The sequence below is a fragment of the Notothenia rossii genome, assembly GCF_949606895.1.
Source record: "Notothenia rossii genome assembly, chromosome: 2".
Taxonomy (NCBI): domain Eukaryota; kingdom Metazoa; phylum Chordata; class Actinopteri; order Perciformes; family Nototheniidae; genus Notothenia; species Notothenia rossii.
The window spans coordinates 9,133,523-9,145,821 of NC_136904.1; the positions used below are offsets into that span (position 1 = coordinate 9,133,523).

At 40.7% G+C, this 12,299-nt stretch overlaps 1 long non-coding RNA gene across 1 annotated transcript in view; it reads right to left on the reverse strand.

Annotated features, from left to right (window-relative positions):
• The window catches only part of LOC307030534, a 45,471-nt gene extending 39,042 nt beyond the window's left edge, over window positions 1-6,429 (reverse strand). The window contains exon 1 of the long non-coding RNA XR_013805682.1: window positions 6,150-6,429. This is a non-coding gene — a long non-coding RNA (uncharacterized lncRNA). The remainder of the gene's footprint in view (window positions 1-6,149) is intronic.
• Window positions 6,430-12,299: the final 5,870 nt, after the last annotated feature.

Consider the following 12,299-nt stretch of genomic DNA (forward strand, 5'->3'; position numbering starts at 1 on the left):
CCCAGAGGCTTAGTTTGATTACACTGTTGTGCTGAGGCCTTTTGAAAAGCCACAAATCCACCCTGGCGCTAAGCTATGTACGACAAATGTTACAATGCCAAATTCCAGGTACAGGATGATGAACAGCGGCTGAATTGGAAAAAGGTTCCAATCCATCTGGCAGGTTTCTATTCAGTTCTGTTCCTGTGGTTTTAAAAAGTGAGCCTTTGATCAGCTGATGGGGACAATGCCGCTCTCCTCAACCCGGTGGCACGGGGGTTTACCTGCTGCTAAGTCAGGTATCACAGCCAGGGACCGAGCACCTTAAAGAGGCTTTAACCCTCCTCTGGATGAGGCTGACATGATTCATGTGGGCTGGGTGTGGATTTGAGTCCCTGCTGTGGCACAGCGTCTTTCATGTCAGGCTGTTTATGAGAATATGGAGATGGGTGTTGCGTGCTCACGGGTGTTCCTTAAAGCAGCGATACGACCTCGGGCTGGGCTTGATCCCTGACGAGTCAGAATCTACCTCTCGATGAATCTCTTGTAGCACACTTAATACCCATAAGAACATGGTGCACAAGGCCCCCTCATCTTGGTAACAGAAAGGAATTTGAGAGCAGATTAATATTATGAACAGTAATATTCCCCCGGCGGCATCTGCATGCGCCAGGGATTACAGGGCTCTGGGGTGATTACCGGCAGGGGAAGAGGGGTTACAAGTCAAAAAAAAACTTTTCATCTTCACCCAGGGCAGCACAAGAGCACACACATTGAAATACATATAAACACGTAATAACAATGCATGTATCTGTGGGTGCATGTCATGTCTAAATCTGCTCCTTGTTATGTTCGTTATAACAATGCATCTCTTTAGAACGGCATGTCATGATTCACGGATCATATTTTCTTATATAGAAAATCAGCTTTTCAACAATATATTTTACTATTCTGCATGCATCATTTCAAAGTGGAAGCTAAAATTCTACGTTCCTGCAAGTAGACACAAATATGAATAATCATCTTTTGGACTGCATTACATCAAGCCTATGTTAAATCAGATTTTTTTTTTGCAGATGAATTACCCCACTACATCTAATTTTAACAGAAGCCACATTCTGTGATTATTAAACAAAATGAAAAAAGATATCCTTGATGTGTGAGTACACTATTAGTTTAGTGAATTAAGAAAGGAAGCATACAAGGCGAAGGGTAGCAAAGTTAATCTCCCAGAGGACGGCATCAGAGATCCCTCAGGGCTCCATGTCCGGCCCAGTGTAGATATCAGCTTTCTGTGAGGCGTGATGACCTGCCAGGTTTAAGGCCCTGCTCACTCTAAGCCTTATTATACCCCTTGCCACCGGGCTGACGCCAGGCCACGCGTGCAAAGCAAGTCGAGGAAATCGCCTTCAAGACTTGTCTTATGACAGGAGACTCAGCAATTTCCTAAGCACCTTTCGCGTGAGGATAACACGCAGTCCACTTTGGCCATGTGCAACCAATAAGCCGGCCTAATGAAGGCCAGGCCGCGCGGGCAAAGGGGGGCTGGAGAGGGCTGAAACGGGCCTCTCATGTCTGAAATTATCCAGAGGAAAGTGGTCTGACACGCTGTTCTGCTGCTAGGTGGTGGCGTGAAAGAAAAGAAACAACACTGTTTCCATTTAGAGTTAAGTCGGAATCACAGCGCGCCAAAGATTGCACACATTGGTGAGGGGAAAACAGCAGGATATTTCCCTTCTTCAGACTTGATGTTGACTTTGTAGATTCCACAAGGTCTCAGGGATTGAGAAGAGGAAGGAAGGCAAGGGGCACTGCAGTACGCCGCCATGCAGAGTCTGAGTTTGTCAGCAGCTCATAAGCTTGAAGTTCAAAGAGCAATCTGAGAGATAAGCTGTCTTGGCAGTGGTTTCCTCCCGTGTGTTTGCCAGCAGACTGCTTCCGTCGGACAGCACCCAGTAGTCATCAATTAGAAAACTGAAGGGTGCCATCCACACAAAAGCACAGCCACTATTTGGGCGTGAGTGGAAAAGACAGCATTGCTGAAAAGGCCTACAATCATACGGGACCAATCAACAGCAAAGTTACATGATAGTCTGCAACAGTGTTTTGTTTGAACAGACTCTACTAGTAAAATATTTTCAATCTGCAGCAGATTAAATAAAGGGTAGTGTTTATAACATACGCAAATATACACAACAAATCCTCCTATATTATTTTGCATTATTTTCAATTCCTTTTATTTGAAAGTAATGTGTCAAAGGGAATACCTGGAAAAACCTTGTTTCTTTTAAAATGGATAACTCAAACCAAATGTAATGAAAACATTTGGAAAAATTGATAAATGTTTGCTCCGCATGTTAACTTACGGACTTTTTTATGTTAAAGAATTTGGGGCGGCTTCTTCTGTGACAGTCAAATGTGTTGAAGGGATGATAAATATGACAACTTGGCTATAAAATAGTAGTTGATAAAAGCCAAAAAACTTAAAAAGCTATTGTAAAATACTTGCTGAAATGAGTGACTAGCTGATGAACGTAGTAAAATTATTCTTACTTCGGATTATTGTTGAACTGTCGGAGAATACAAATCCAAACTATTCATAGGGTCGCCCTGTACAGTAAATGGTTGATTGGAAATAAAAAAATAAGCACATTTTAGCTAACAAGTTTCCCAAATTAAACTTAAAAGTAGGTAATAATATGTCAGTGTGTTCAGAGTTTGATTCTGCTGCCCCCAAGTGGCCAAACACAATAGTTCTTGAAGGTTAACGGAGTCCGGCATTGAAATTCTATGAATGACATTTAAACAAATTAAAGACAAAGAAAGAAAATTTAAAAAAATGTAAAAGAAAAGGAATAGGACATCCGTTTTATTTGTGCATAATTTTTAAGACAAAGGGCCTTCAAGACCTCCCTCTGTCTCTCTATGTCACAAATTGCTTTTGGAGATTAAACAGAATCTCAGTTCTGCAAAGGCAGAATGAGAGGAATTCAACACGAGGCTAATGATCCTTAGACCTTTTACCTAAATATCATTTAAAGTCTTGTGTGAGGAAACATCCCAATTCATAATGCTCGAAATGTATCATTATTGGGATAATGCGATGGATGAATTACTTTGCAAGAGCCAGGCGCCTAGAGGGTGACCTGTGACAATTCCATACAACACCTCTTTAGAGCTGAGGGAATTCATTTTCATCTCCGACTGGCTGTCTTAATCACCATGTTTCATTGTGACAGAGAGTTCACTGTGGCTGCTCACATTTCAAGAATGGGACCTGAAATGAGTTTTACTGCTGTCCAATCACATTCTCCACGAGTAGTTACACAGGTTTTAACCAAATTCAGACAGACTTCTTGATCAAAACAGCATCAATTACAGTTCACTCTCTATATGTCTGTTTTTTTTTTAGGGACAGGCTATTGGTTGTGAGGACAGGGTTTTTCGAAAGTACAGAGTTGACATTGCAGAGAATATAACTTTTACAATATGTCCTGAATTATTAATCACAGCTGGCTATGTTAAAGCCTGACGGGATTAGCATTTAGGGCACATCATAGCAAACCATCTGTTTCAGCTCTGTATCCTATTTAATCCCCTGATCCTCAATTGAGAAGTTCTATATCCGCAATGAGATAGGATATACAGATTTAACTAATCGTTTTGCAAAAACATTGCATACTATAGACATTCTCACCTGTCTGTACTTACACAATATGACATCAGATCTTCTCACTTATGTTCAACATATCATTATACAAAAACACCCTTTAACAAGACAAAGCAAGCATTGTTGTTCAGGTTGCTCAAATGACAAAAGTTCCAGGGTTAGACGTGTGGATGGAAACTGTGGTTACCAACAAAAGGAGTACCGGTACTTTAAGTGCAGGGGCGGGGATGCTGTAAAAATCAATACCCCATTGCATTTGCATTGCTTTGATCACGTACAGCAGGACCGGGAGATTAAGTAATACAGATTCTGGCTGACAGGCCGATCATTAACACTAGTTTGCAATCTGTCTGTGCATCCACTCGTCCTGTCCAACGCCTTGGAAAACACAAGTGTTCTACATAAGTGAATTTAGGAGGGCACATGTAAGACATTGGCTGTAACAGGCCGAACAGCGTACTAGGTGAGTGTTGTCTCTGTAAATCATCGTCTGACTTCAATCACGCCTAGCCCAGAGCTACTTACGTAAAAGAAAAAGAGGTGTAGGTGAGATCAAATACTGCAATTTCCTGGAAAAATAATCAACAGATCTTTGTAGCTGAGGATAGATGGAATTTGGGTCAACAGTGACCATGTCGGAGGGCAACCTTTGCCCTTTGTTTCTACTCCCAGTTCACCCTCCTCCCTCTAATCCAGTCAGGGGTCATTCTGCTTAAATGATTGAGCACACATGATCCAAGGACGTAGAGTACTATTTCATATGTCAGTGATATTCACATGCGATACTTCTGCGACTACGGCCTGCCCCCTTTCCGCTTAGTCTAAACACACCCACACATTCACAAACATAATAAATCAGGTCTCAATGGTGGAAATCACTGTCCCGGATACATTAAAAAGATCTAAAATATAAAGTGATGGATTATGCTTTGATATCAGCTCTTACTGTGTGTTATGAAAAAAAACACCTGCCCTCTATCCCAATAGGATCAACGGATTAATCTTGGTAAGTCGTAACACACACAGATGGTCAGACAGGAAAAAATTAGGAAAATATGCAATATGAATACATTTGTCTTGCATAATATCAAATATGATTCATCTATCACGAAGATAATGGCTTGATGCATTGGTGTACTTAGCAAAGAGACAAAGTTAATTTCTTTATAGGCCAAATATTCCTACCAAGATCCCCCGTAATAGAAATGTTTCTGCTGGGAATATTATATAAATTAAATGTAAGCCATCTATCTGGTTTGCATAGTAATAGCAACAGCGCTACCTTGTGCATTGATTCATTTCAGGTCACATGTCAATGCTGCAAACACAATGCACTCAGGAAGATATGTCACCGCCTGGCATATGTTATATATTATTTTAGACAGCAATAAATACATCCTGATAGAACATCAAACAGAGACTAGAAGAGAATAATCATCTCTGCTAGCTTTTTAAGGAATAGTTAAGCAAAAGAGCCCGTTGCATGAGTGTCACCCATCAGACATCTGACTTTGTTGTTTATTAGGATGAATAGAGAAAGGTGATATGTTAATTTGGAGCAGCCTGATCACTGCTCCCCAATGGTCAGTGGGCCTCAGCTTCCTGACAAAGGTCTTTTTCAATATCCTGCAAACATGGATGGCGGCAACGTGCATGCTATCCGGTACTTAAAACACAGGGGGCCTATGGGCTGCAGGCACGACCCGACAACACTCAGATCACAGGTAGCAGCAATAGGAGGTGGCATGGCTTCCAGGGCCAGAACACTGGCTCATACATTGGCACGCCTTTGCCACTACCACACACAAGAGCATAGTCTAGGAGTCATGGATAAATAAGCCACAATGCTAGGAGTGTAAATTCAGTACAAAAAATCCCATTTCAGTACCCCTGCAAATATAAGACTATGGCTATTCGCCATGTGGAAGTGAAGGATATTGTCCCTTTGAGCTGTATGTGAACCTAAAATGGATATTTCAACAGTAGAAAAAGCTACATAGGCTACTGGTTGAGCTGTTATCAGAGGTGTGCACAAGATAGTCTGGTGTGTTTCTAGGAAGCCTGTAGGGCACTTGCTGGAGTAAAAACAAAACTGTAATTCAACTCTCTCTTACTAACAAGGTGACTCGGGGTCAAAGAGAAAAAAGAGAAAACTTTATTGAATCATGCTCCCTCACCTCTGGAGGTGACATCGAGCTTGTTATTGACAGGGAATAGGAAATTCCCTTTTGTCTGGAATTTTTGAAGGTGGGCCCTAACCATAATAATGAATGGCCTATTGATCTTTAAAAGGCATTACTCTAAGCAGGATCAGTAAGGTGACTGTGGAGATTTGTTTGAGACACTTCCAATGTGACTGATGTTTAAAAATTAGGAGGGAAAGGGTGGCAAAATAAAGAAATTAAGTCCAGGTGTTGAAATGTGGTGTTTTACGTTGAACAATACATCAAATCAAGTCTTATCTGTTTAGCCTGTTTCGTGCTTAAATCAAGCTACTTACCTGGGTGCATTGAGGCTCATACTTTCTGCGTTGCGTATCTTTAGACCGGATGTGCGGGGGTCCCATTCATTCCACGAATGCGGACTTAGCCCACGTAACGTTGTTTGCCAGGAGTTCAACGCTATTTGACTGTTTTGTGCTACTTTGAACACGAATTATGTTCAATTTGGTAACGGATTTAAGGGCGAATCTATTCAAACAACCGATGATTCAAACAACCATTCAGTTTGTCAACTTGTTCTTCTTTTTCTCTGCAGACAAAACAGGTGCATTCCAGCGACGGGACGGTGTGGAACAAAGCAGGAGCATGCGCAATGGACACAGTTTTTAAAGTATAAATCCGCGCGGTCCATTGAGAGAAAAGTTAATGAATTACGTAATTTGCGTCAAAAGGACAGCCGACCCTGACGAACCGCACACTCTAACAGTACGAAACAGGCCTTTGACTCTTCTGATGGAAGACCCTGAGATAGAAGTTGCTCGAGACCAGTGGTGTTATGTAACTAAGTACATTTACCCAAGTAGGCTACTGTACTTTTGATACTTCCTTTACTTCATTACATTTGTTGGTAAATGTTGTACTTTTTACCACGCTAAATGTATTTGTATATTTAGTTACTAGTTACTTTGCAGATTTAGTTTTGTTAAGTTATTAGGTACAAAATGTACTGTAGACACATTATATTATAATAATATGAATTAAGCTACCTAAAGTCATTCAAATAAACCCCACCTTTAGGGAGACCAGGGACAGTTGTAACACTTCCCCAATAAGTAAAAAAACATTTACACTAGGATAGCCATTTTGCTATATTATACATTCTCAATGTGTCAACTACTGAAACAATGTATTTATGTGTTTTTATGAAATAAGTACAAGTTGGAAAATGTATTTAAATACAGTCACTCAACTGTTACAACCATACCAGTGTACGGGGACGGTTGTAACACATGCCAGCAGGGACGGTTGTAACATGTTAATAACGGTTACTTGTTTTCACACTATGACAAAAAAGAGGGAAAGCTGTCAAATTCTAAGGCAACAAGATTTTCATGGGGTTTCACACATCCTCCGACAAACAATGAACATAACTTCATTTACACCAGATGGAATTCATCTGATTCACAGTTGTGGATGGCAGGTGTAAAAGTCACTTCCATCTGTGCAGTCCTTGTGTGCCCAGGCTTTACAGGAGCAACACTGGAGCCAGATCTCCTTGGACCTGGAGTGGCTCTCCAGGCACACAATGCAGTATTGAGCTTCATCTGAGTCCTGAATCTTCTGCTTCTTGTTGGGTTTTTTTGTTGCAGAAATTCATTTTTCTCTTTGCTTTAGACATGTTTGCGTTAGACTTTTTTTTCTCAGCCTCGAGTAGATTTTTGCCTGTGAGGACAGCGGTTTCTCTACTTTTTCTCCCCTTTGTGGTCCGTGTTACAACCGCCCCTGGACCACCAGTCATGTTTTCACCCCCTGTGAACCTGCCTGATTGCTAGCTTGAATCATATTTAGCTAGTTATATTTTTAGCTTACAAAACAGTGATTCTAATAATACTAGTGTGAATTCCTAGACATTTTACCTCAAGACAGTATCCCAAAAATACATCATATCATTTTTGTAAATTTTTTACCTCAGAAACACACTTTTGCTGATATCTTTCGCGAGAGATTTAAACGTGGCTCCTTTTTTTCACAGCGATCTTTCGATCTAACTGAGCATTTGCAGAGTGAGTTTCATCACTCTAGCTTGTTTGTGATTGGAGATATTGAATGTGTTACAACTGTCTCATGTTACAACTGTCCCTGGTCTCCCTACCAAGTGCAACATTGAAGTGATGAACACATAAATGCAACAATATTTTTTAAACAATCATTTAAAATATATGGTGCTTAAAATGGTTATTTTGCATAACAAGTATTGGTACTTAAAATATTTTGAACGCTAATACTTTACGCTAAGTACAATTGTGAATGCACAACATTTACTTAACTGAGTATTTGTTCACTGTAGTATACTGATACTTTAACTTAAGTACAAGATCTGAGAACTTCTTCCACCTCTGCTCAAGACCTCAGCTGACTGACTGTGCACCATCTTCCCAAATCTGATAAAGACCTGTTTTTAAAAATGGTTTAACGGGCTGGGTTTGAAACTCTTCTTGCTGGCAAGAAAGGAAATTACATCACAATTAAATGATGTCAAAAGGAAGCTGTTCTGGAGAGACAGGAAGGAGTTGCCAGTCTTGGTCGTCTTCTCCTCTTAATAAGTGAAAGGAAATGATAGTCAATCTGATTTCCCGAAGGGTCTCTGTTGTTGTGGAAGTACTATTCTCATTCTCTTTTAATAGACGATTACTTATCTACTGATTGTTTTCTCATTCCTAATTACACTCCAAGGGAGAAAAATCACCATTAGCATAAAGAAAACTGGTGTTAATGGATGAACTCTGGCTGAGGTGGGACCCTAAGATTAGAAAGCATACTCTTTCCAGAGAAATGGTCACAGCGAAGGAAGAGCAGACCTAATAATTATTGTAGGGTTTACTAATTTATATGCTAAACGCCACTAATGGACATACAGAAGCTTCAATAACGACATGTGCAAACAACATAATAGCTCATCAGCGGCACAGCTCTCTGAACAGTCAAGAGCAGCAGACAGACGGAAGCGTTTCAACACTGCTTTCCTTCACTTGCATCATGCAGTATTCCATTTCCATCCAACAATCCAGGTAGCAATGTTCCTGATTTATCAAGGCTATCCGTTTACTGTGACGGCAAAATCAGATTATGTTGAAAAATTCATCCCGAAGTGTCAGTCTGTGCACAACTAGCAAGAGCCACGGCACTCAAAACTTGCCACTGTGAATATTTCAGAATTACTAAAAGCAATCCAAGGTAGGCATTCATATTTTATCTGAATGTCCTCGTACATCAAGATATCTTTGAGAGTAATTTGTTTTTGATGCGAGAAAGGCATCAATATTTCAATTTCTTAAAAGTTCACACTAACTGGCCAATAATGTCTCCATCAGGAAACATAGCATTAACAAACAAACTGTTTGGTTTTCCTAAGTTGTGGCAACTAAAAGTCATAACTCACATTAAACCTTGAGAATCCTAGGAGTTTTTTTTAATGAGGCTGCCACATTGTAATGCTGAAAGATCTCTGATAATGTTACAGAGACCTTCTTAAACATCATTCAAATGGTTGAATGTAAGTAGACTTGTCAACATAAAAAGAAACAAGGGAGTAGGTTAAGGCTAACAGAATTAAAAGAGGCAAAAACAGAGACAAGCTGGGAAAAAGAAACAAACATTCTGCTGAAAGCGAGTACAAACTGTGAAATGCTGAAGCGGGGTCAACCCTCCCCTCGCTTGCTTATTTCCATCTGCTGTTGCCAGCGTCTGCCACAGAGTGGTGCCGACACCGCTGTCTTGGAGTGAGGCAGGGCCAGCCCCGTGTCCTATAAACACACACAAATCATTTACATGCTGTACTCATCAAAGGCAACTCTTCCTCATCTCCGCCGAGATTTGCTGCTGATCTGAGCTTCCAATATTGCATCTCGGAGCGTCGCGGCTAACCTTTGCAACTGCCAAGAATGTGATTAATTTTTTAAATACAGCTGTTGACCTATTATTGAGATGGAGAGGAGCCACGAGAGACACTCATCTCCTCTCCTCTGTATAATGGAATGCATTATTGCATCAGTGTTTACAAGGCGTGCTAAAACAGAAACAGAATGTGGGAGAAAGCATTAAATAAAGCAATTCGGCTAATGTCGCTTTGGGCCTTGTGCACACACAAAATGTCAATCAAAACTTGCCATCTTTGATTCATTGCAGTTTGCTCAGGCTGTTGCATCTGAGAGTAGAGTGGTGACACAATGTGGAACAATAATTACCCTGCAGTGTTAAAGTCCTCCAGTGTCTTGGTGCATTCATAAATAAAATATGTTCAAGATAATGGATTTATGTTCAATAATTCATCATCAGAATGTTGCAAACCGAGTGATATAATATGTGTCACAGTGTTCTGTAACACAGTGCTTAGCCAAATTAAGTTATCTTGAAACAGATTTATTGACAGTGCTGTTGCTGCATTCATTTACTCAGCAACCATTGCTTAATTACTCCTGCAAAGCACATAAAACAAACAATGCCAATACACTGATTCTAAACCACTCAGTGTCAGTGTTAACTACACAGCAGGCTAACTATGAATTCAAGGCAGGACCAAACAGCAGTGAACATTACACACTCTCAAGCACTCTGAGTGGGATTGAGGAGAGGAGCAGCAGGGGGACTGTGATATTTGTCATTCATGACCTTAGTGCTAGCCAACCATACAGGCAGTTTGGTTTGATGACCCATCAGAGAATCTGTCTGGGTCCTTGCAGAAGCCAGTGGACCGGGTTGAGGGAAGAGGGTGACATCCAGGGCTGCGGTCTGTTCAGCTGGACCGAGGTCAATCAGTGGGCCTGAAGATCCAGAGCCAGCTGGAGAGCCATGATACGCCTGGCCTTCATGTCCAGAATGTCCCATTCCCAGTCGCAGGAGCAGGCATTGCTGGCATGCTGGAGAAAGCCACTCATCCTCATAATTAATGACACGAGTTTCTATGGTGTATGACCAGAGCAAGCACATTGTAGCATAGCATCAAGTTGCATGTGTAAAAACCCTGAAAAGCAATTCAAAATAAATAGTCTGTAATGAAGGTGACATGTGTTATTATGTTGCAATGTAAAAGTTGAAGCACAAATAAGCTCCACTAGTGTAAAACAGGGCATACCATGATTGTGTTTAAACCAGCCGTCTCGGCGACAAACAAATACAAATGAAAGAGATGCACTGGCAATCAACAGCAACAAGATGCACATTTTTAGAAAAGCCAACAGTATTTCATCAAAACACACACACACATTGTGTGCTGCTTCAATCTAGACGAAGCTGAAGCATTCAACGGGGGGGGAAAAAAGAAAACAATTTACATGCAAATCAAACCTTATCATCTAAATCTCTTTATGCCACTTTCGCCTGCAAAATTGCATTCATATGCACAAAGGCATTCAATTACTGTAGCTGTGGCTCAACTTCTCACATCTCAGCGTTTTCTATTTGGAGAGGCAGGCCCATGTACATTTAATAGGTAGCCATCCTGCTCCACGGCTCTGCCAGAGATCACTGAGAGTGTGTCAGTTAGAGGAGATGGCAGCATGTATCAGTGCATGAAATAAAGCTCCTGCTCCAAAGTGACAGGCCCTGGATATTGTTAGAAAATGGATGTTAAATTCACTCTGCAACCACCAACAGCCGCCCTGGTTATGAAAAATTAACTGTACTCTAGCTAAAGGGAAGGGAAATTGCTTTGCTAGATATACCACGAAATCCTGTTTGTGAGCTATCCATCTGTCAGATCTCTTTGCAAAAAAAAAAAGAAAAGTCCTTCAGCTTTCTCCATTAAAGAGTCTCCACATATATGCTGTTCTGAGTAATCCAGTATGAAAGCGGAAACACAGAGATGTCAAAGAGAGTTAAAGTAAATCCTAATCTATACCGTACACTACAAGTCAGTTAAGAGGAATGGCTCCAAGGGCCTCATAACAACAGAGATGCAATGCTCATGTCAGCCACCGGAGGGCAGTCATACTGATGGCTCTCTGCTGCAACCTTAAACAACCCACTCTTACAGCTTCTGTGTGAGTCACTACATTGTGATCTGAATATCTGGAAATGATTAGGAACTTATTTCAGATTCAGCCTGTGATGATTCATTGGTCTGCAGCAGGGTTTTATAATGACATCCCTGGAGTAAGGTAAGGTACAGGGAAAAAAGCAATAAAATAGATGGAAATAAAAAATGTAACTTATTACAAAGTGGTTATAACGTTATTTGCATTTAGTTCTCACGATAGGATCTTCACACTAATGTCACATAATTGAAAGCATATAAAACAGTGATAACATTCAAATCTATCAGATACTTAACAGAACAAAACCAAAGAAGAGAGAAGGATCAATCAATATAACCAGGTTTGTGGGTTTGATGAGGCCTTTTCAACCTGAGGTGAATTTTCACATCTCGCCACCAGAGGTCAATGTAACCCTTTAAATAACGTTGGCCTGTCTACAGCTGGGCGTCTGTGTGT